Below are 6284 nucleotides of genomic sequence, written 5' to 3' on the forward strand. Positions count from 1 at the left end.
ACAGTTCCTTTGCAAACATCATTTTAAAAGGTTAGATTAACTGGCCCACAGAGCATTGATTCAGGTTTTTTGTTTTGTTTTTTTTTAATTCCACAGTTGTAGAAATGTTAAGAAACTAAACAAACAGTATGTAGCAAGTGCACAGAAACAACAGAAATGACCAAAATAAGCACCACCTTTTCCTCACTGTGATTCAATCCTGCAGAACTGTGGGGATAACGTGGAGCCACCTTAGTGGTAATTGAGCTTTTAGAGGCCTTTAGAGCTGGTGACAGATTAATAGGTTGGTCTCATAAATTCTGACATCCTTGCAATTTCTGTATTCCTGGATTTATACACAAGCTGAACACTGTAAACACTTCAGTGCCTCGGCTGCAGCATTACACATCTGTTAAGACCACTGGTAACTTTATGAAATAACACCATGTCACAGAACAAGTCAGCGTTCAGCAATTAAACTGAGTCCAGGCACCACGATTCCAACAGATAATTTTCCAAAGTAATTGCCTCAAGGAAACTCCAGCAACACTAAAAGTCAGGTCTGTTGAAGACAACAGTGTAAAAGCAGTACTTTCATTGCCAGTAGTATAAACACAAGAGATTTTAAAGGGGTTTGCTGCCTGATTATTAAGTTCCATGCTGTGTAAAGCAATTATTACAGCTCTCGATTTCCCAATCTTTGTGTTTATTAAAACTAATGAATACTTTTAGCATACAAGAGACTAAATAAATTTGCATAGGATTATAACAGTCAGCCTATACTCATCCCTGTAGGCTTAAACACTAACTGTAAAAGAAACATTTACCCAGTAAATAAGCAAGCTGAAACCTGAACTCCTCCTCCTTTAACTCAGTCAATGCCTGGAGTTGAATTGGAGTGGGCTGCAAAAATACTCTGATCACGGAGAGACTGGTGATCCAGGGCAAAGCCAAGGTCACTCACGGACAATCCAACACTTCCCACATGATGCAGCTACAAGAAATCAGGCCTTGATGTCCATAAAACAGCAGGATTGTCAGTGCTTCAGGTCAGTTATTTCCCTAAGCAGAGCCCAGCCCAGCTCCTCCCTCTGTAATGAGCTATTCATCCACTCCTTTATGATGGAGAAGGTAAAAAAGAGAGAGCAGTGAAAAGTGGAAAGTTCATGTGGGGCTCTGTACTGTTCACAGCCTGAGGTACAGCCCAGGGGAGCTCAGCCCCACAACAGATGAAAAGTGATGTCCTTCCCCAAAGGATCACAAACGTTTTGTTGAATTTCTCATCAACTTCAGTGAGATTCCCTCCATATTTGAATCCTGCAGCTTCCTCTTCCTGGTGTCCTCTGTTCCTCTTCCTCCTCGCTCTCTGCTCCAGGGTGTTTAAAATTCTAATTCTTACTGCAAGCTGGAGAACAGGGAGACAGCTTCTCACTCTTACACCCAGCCTTCTTCCTGTTTCCACAGGCTAGAAGGGAATTTAATTCAGCACTTAGAAACTGCTTTGATGCCCAAATTCACAGAAGTGTAAAAATTTGTCTCAGCAATGAAGGAGAAAAATTACAAACATCAATTTAGAAATAACTGTTATAAGGGAGAATTGGCTACTACACTGAATGATTTGTGCTATAAGCATAAAAGTTTCGTGCAGGAGAGAGTAGCTTAATATTCTGCCCTGTAAGATTCTGTCCATCTTCTATTAGAGCCAGACATAAATTAAAAGTATCTGCTTAAATCTTTAGCCTCATTTTCCTCTAATATGCCATCTAAGCCTGAACAGGAATTAATATCAAGGTGCTGAATGAGCTGGTAAATGCTAATAGAAGTTTTATCTGGGAACTGAATCACCAATGAAGACTTTTCCAAGTGAGGAAAATACAAAAGAAGGAAAAAATGAAAGGCCTATTTGTAAAGAGGTGGTGGGGAAACAATTCTGGTTAACATTTACTTTTTATTTTTCATACTAAAAGAGAAATTAGGGGGTTTTTGCACTTTTTCATGATACCAACATAAAAAGGGGGGAGAAAGAGTTGCTTGAAGCCTCTGTGGGAGCAATCTCAGTGATAATTACAAGGATTCTGTGGTAACAAGGGGGAAGTACACTGACATATAAATTCAAGCACTGTATTCCACTTTTATTTACTATCAACTCTGTAAGAGCAAAATAGAGTATCAGACAATAAAGCAAATAAATTCGAAGTTCATAACAACATTTGCAACTTTCAACATTTTATTTAGGACCCATGGCTGAAAACAAAAAAGTATTAAAATCAGTGTAACTATGCATTGAGATATTAAGGACATTTCTTAAAATCTCCAAGAGCTTTGGTTTTCCTTAAAAAAAAAAAAAGATAAAATATTTGATAAAATATTAGAAACAGTCTCAGTCCATTGTCAGTTACAAATATTCCTAAATTTGGTAGAAAAAAAAGACATAGAAACCAGAGTTTTATCATAAAAGTTCTGATTCTACAGAGCCCTAAATAAAAATCCTCAGGTTCATAACCATGATTTCAGACAACTGCTCAAAATAAAGGGATTAATCACTTGAAACAAATATTCCCATGATCTGATCTCTGTTCAGTACCTGGAGAACAACTCACTGCAGCCAAATTAAACAAGAAAAACTCTAAGAGCTGAAGAATCAGGAAGGAAATCCTGAACCCAGGTAGCCTTCAAGCAGTACTCTAAAGAAAACTGTGCAGCTGAGAGCACTGAGCTGATTCTGTAGGCTCTGAGTACAAGCCTCCTGTGCTTCAAGCCAGATAATTCTACTAAACAATGTTGTATTTATCTAAAATGAAGATTAAAGCTAAACACTGGCTACCGTGGTGGCAGTGGAACATTGCTATCCCAGTTTAAACACCCAGCTTTGGGAGCTGGAACAAAACCACCCTCAGAACTGCCTGTTTGGAGGGTCTGAGTAATTGAGGAGCACTAAGTAACTACAGCAAGTTTGCTTTTTTCAGTTTCTTACGAGATTTATGAACTCTTCAAAATGGGATAGCCGCTCGTTTAAAGTAATTTTACAAACTCTGTTCCAAGCTATTACAAAATGTGTTCAGAGCTTGCAGCACAGTTTCCCACTCTGCTCTCCCACTGCAAGCACTGCTCATTCACCAACCCTGAAAGGAAAACAGGGGAAGAGACCTTTTACTTCCTCTTATCAGCCTGAAAAGGGCTGTTTTTCAGCTGATCACATAGATATTTTTAAAAAATCTTTGGTGTGAGAACTTAGAAAAAAGAAATCTGTGTATAAACCCCGTTATTACAAGAATAAGCCATCTTTAGGATACGTGGGGAGTGATGTTTCCTGATAAATCTGCCTTGGATGAACACTTTGCAGGCACAAACACAGATTTATTGGAAATCATTGGATCCATCTTGTTCCTTTGAAATGAACTGAAGCTCTGCTATTCTCTTGAATAATAGCACAGTCAGTTTCTCAGTTCAGACTCTTGTCCTACATATATTTATGTGGCACTCTGCATGTAAGAGCAAATACAAAAAAGAAACAAAACAAACCCCAAGCCACAGGACCGCCTTCATTTCCATCATAAATCAGTTTGTCTTTGCTATAGTGGAATTATTGAGAATCCAGGGCATGTATTTTATTTTTACCTATCATTTGAACAGGTTAAAGAGAAAAAAAAAAAAAAAGAGGATCAGATTGACTTGGATCAGATTGACTTTCTATCTTTTATTAGCTTCTCTTTTTGCTCGGAGACAAAATTTACAATTACTGAAGTGCAATTAGGCTCTTTCAATCTCCAGTTTTCTCATAATAACATTCAGTTTTCAAGAATAAACATTTTCAACAGTAAATGTCCCTAGCGGCAAAGCAGATCCAGGGAAGAGGGCCTGGAATTTGGGATGAGGGACCCCTGCAGCCCTGTGCAGAAGGGACTCAAACCACCAGGCTGAGCTGAAATGGGGTTCCTGGGCCCAGGGAGAAGGTCCCAGGTGAGGCCACTGACATGTCTTGGTGCCCTCAGGTTCTGACAGAGATGAGTTTTCATTTTCCAAGCAGCAGCTGAAGCAGGTAATAAATTCCCCCGGGTGGAGGGGGGAAAGAAACAGTAGAAGATTTCAAAAGAAAGGTCTTACTTGACAAAGCCTTACAAGCTGCACCACAGAGGTTTCTGTGGATGAACCACAGTGGTAGCTGGTTTTTATGGCTGTGGGTCATGCAAGAGAGCTCTGCTATTGCAGGAATCCTACCCAAGGCCAATCTGAGAGCGCTGTCAAAATGGAAAGAACAGAAGTATTTCTGTATAGAATTTTTAAAAGGAATTGATCCTGAGGGATGCTGACCATTTTCTGGCAGTTGGAAGGCTTCATCTTCCATCACAACTCTTCCTGTGCTAACATCTCTATCTCGAGCTTCTTGAAATTTCCAGGAATGTCTCAATCAGAAACTGAGCTGGTCCATAAGGTTTCCAATGAATAAAAAGACTAAGTAGGTTCATGTGCTTTTAACACAGTTTTTAGGCTTATGTCAACAAAATCTGCATCAGACTGTAAAGAAGTTTATTATAGAATCACATCAAACAAACACAGTGGATTTAAAATCATTATTAAACATATAAAAGTTCAATTTCTAGCTGTCCCTTACTAAGAAAAACAACAAGTCCGTCCACCTCTTGTTATGAGGCATGGCCAAAACTGTTTTATTTTAGTTTTCAAATGGAAAAAATTTGTACGTATCTAATGGATCCCTATTTAAAACTGCAGAATTGCTAGGAAGAGTGCATGTGGAAATATCATCAAGATTTTTGGTGAAAGTTCTTACCTACTCCTCTCTCTCCAAAGACATTATCCTGAGAATCTGACACAGAGGCTCTCTTTGGCAGCCCCTTTCCTGGGGAGGTGAAGCAGAAGGACCGACCAGCCAACTTTGAAGGCTTTTGACTTAGCTGAAAATGAAGTTCTAAAGGTGGGAAGGGATTTTCTGAAGTTTAATTCATTGGCAGTGCGATTCAAATGGTTTTTAAAAAGTCTTTTTCATATCTTTTAATGCTTCTGAGTAATGTTTTCCCTCTCCTAAGGGTATATTAGCTTATCTTATGACCCTAAATTACCTCAGTTACTGCTCACATGGTTTTTTTTTTCTTTTGTCCCCTTCCTTGGGAATTGCTAACATATTGTTCTAAAATCTGTAATTAGGCAGTGCTCTCTTTTTGTCTCTTCACTGACAAAGAGGGCTTGATTCTTTCCTCAATTCTCATTTCAAATGCTGAGAATCACAATTCCCTGTGCTTTTAAGGACAATTGCTGCTCAATTCTGATCTCACTGACATCAATGTGACCTGTGTGTTTTGCTGGTTTAATGTCTAAAGGAGGCAAATACACCTCTGTAAGCCTGAGCTGGGAGCAGGACGGAGATGCTTAACTTCATTCACAAAAGGTCCTGACACACCTGAGAGAACTTTGGCTCATGATGAGGTTTTGCTACAGGGCCCAAAGGACAGGCTACACTCAGCTCTGTGACCTCAAAATTGCACAACCAAATTCATGTGGTTTCCTGCAGTTATTTCAGAGCAAAAACTGCAGCAGGGCTGGCTGGGGCTGTAATCCCTGCCCCTCAGTGCCAGCCGGGTTTCCAGGAGCCACAGCTTCCTCAGGACACGGGGATGCTGCCCAGGAAATCGGAATCATTCCCTGCTGGGCACCAATCCATTAATGACACACTCGAGACACACATGGATTATTTATTTCAGAGTTGTGCAAGCCTGGGCTCCACAAATCCAGCACACCCCACCAGAAAATATGGGAGCCACCGGGGAGAAAGATACAGGAGACAGTGCAAGGTCGTAAACTGAGACAGGGGAGGTTCAAATTAGATATTTGAAAAAATTCTTGCATTGGTTGGGTGGTCAGGCACTGGAATAGGCTGCCCAGGGCGGTGGTGGAGTCACCATCCCTGGAGACGCTGAGGAGATGTCTCGATTGGGTATTTAAGGGCTACAGCGGCAGCGCTGGGTGAACGCTGGACTGGATGATCCTAATGGTCTCTTCCAATCTTGATGATTCACAGCACCACAAAATCAATTAGGTTGGAAAAGACCTCCAAGATCATCAAGTTCAACTTGTGATGAAACACCGACTTGTCAACCAGACCATAGCACCAAGTGCCACGTCCAGTGTTCCCTTAAACACCTCCATAGCCGCTGACTCCACCGCCTCCCGGGGCAGCCCAATGGTTAAGAAATTCCTCCCAAAGTCCAACCTCAACCGCACCTGGTGCAGCTTGGCATTGTGCCCAGCATGATTCCACGGTTCTAAAGTCCAGCACAGCGACGGGCGGT

At 40.8% G+C, this 6284-nt stretch overlaps 1 protein-coding gene across 1 annotated transcript in view; it reads left to right on the plus strand.

The window, feature by feature from the left end:
• The window catches only part of MLYCD (malonyl-CoA decarboxylase), an 84184-nt gene that overhangs the window by 59579 nt on the left and 18321 nt on the right, over positions 1–6284 (plus strand). The window lies entirely within an intron of this gene.

The sequence above is a fragment of the Corvus brachyrhynchos genome, unplaced genomic scaffold (genome assembly GCF_000691975.1).
Source record: "Corvus brachyrhynchos isolate BGI_N302 unplaced genomic scaffold, ASM69197v1 scaffold26, whole genome shotgun sequence".
In the NCBI taxonomy this organism is placed as follows: domain Eukaryota; kingdom Metazoa; phylum Chordata; class Aves; order Passeriformes; family Corvidae; genus Corvus; species Corvus brachyrhynchos.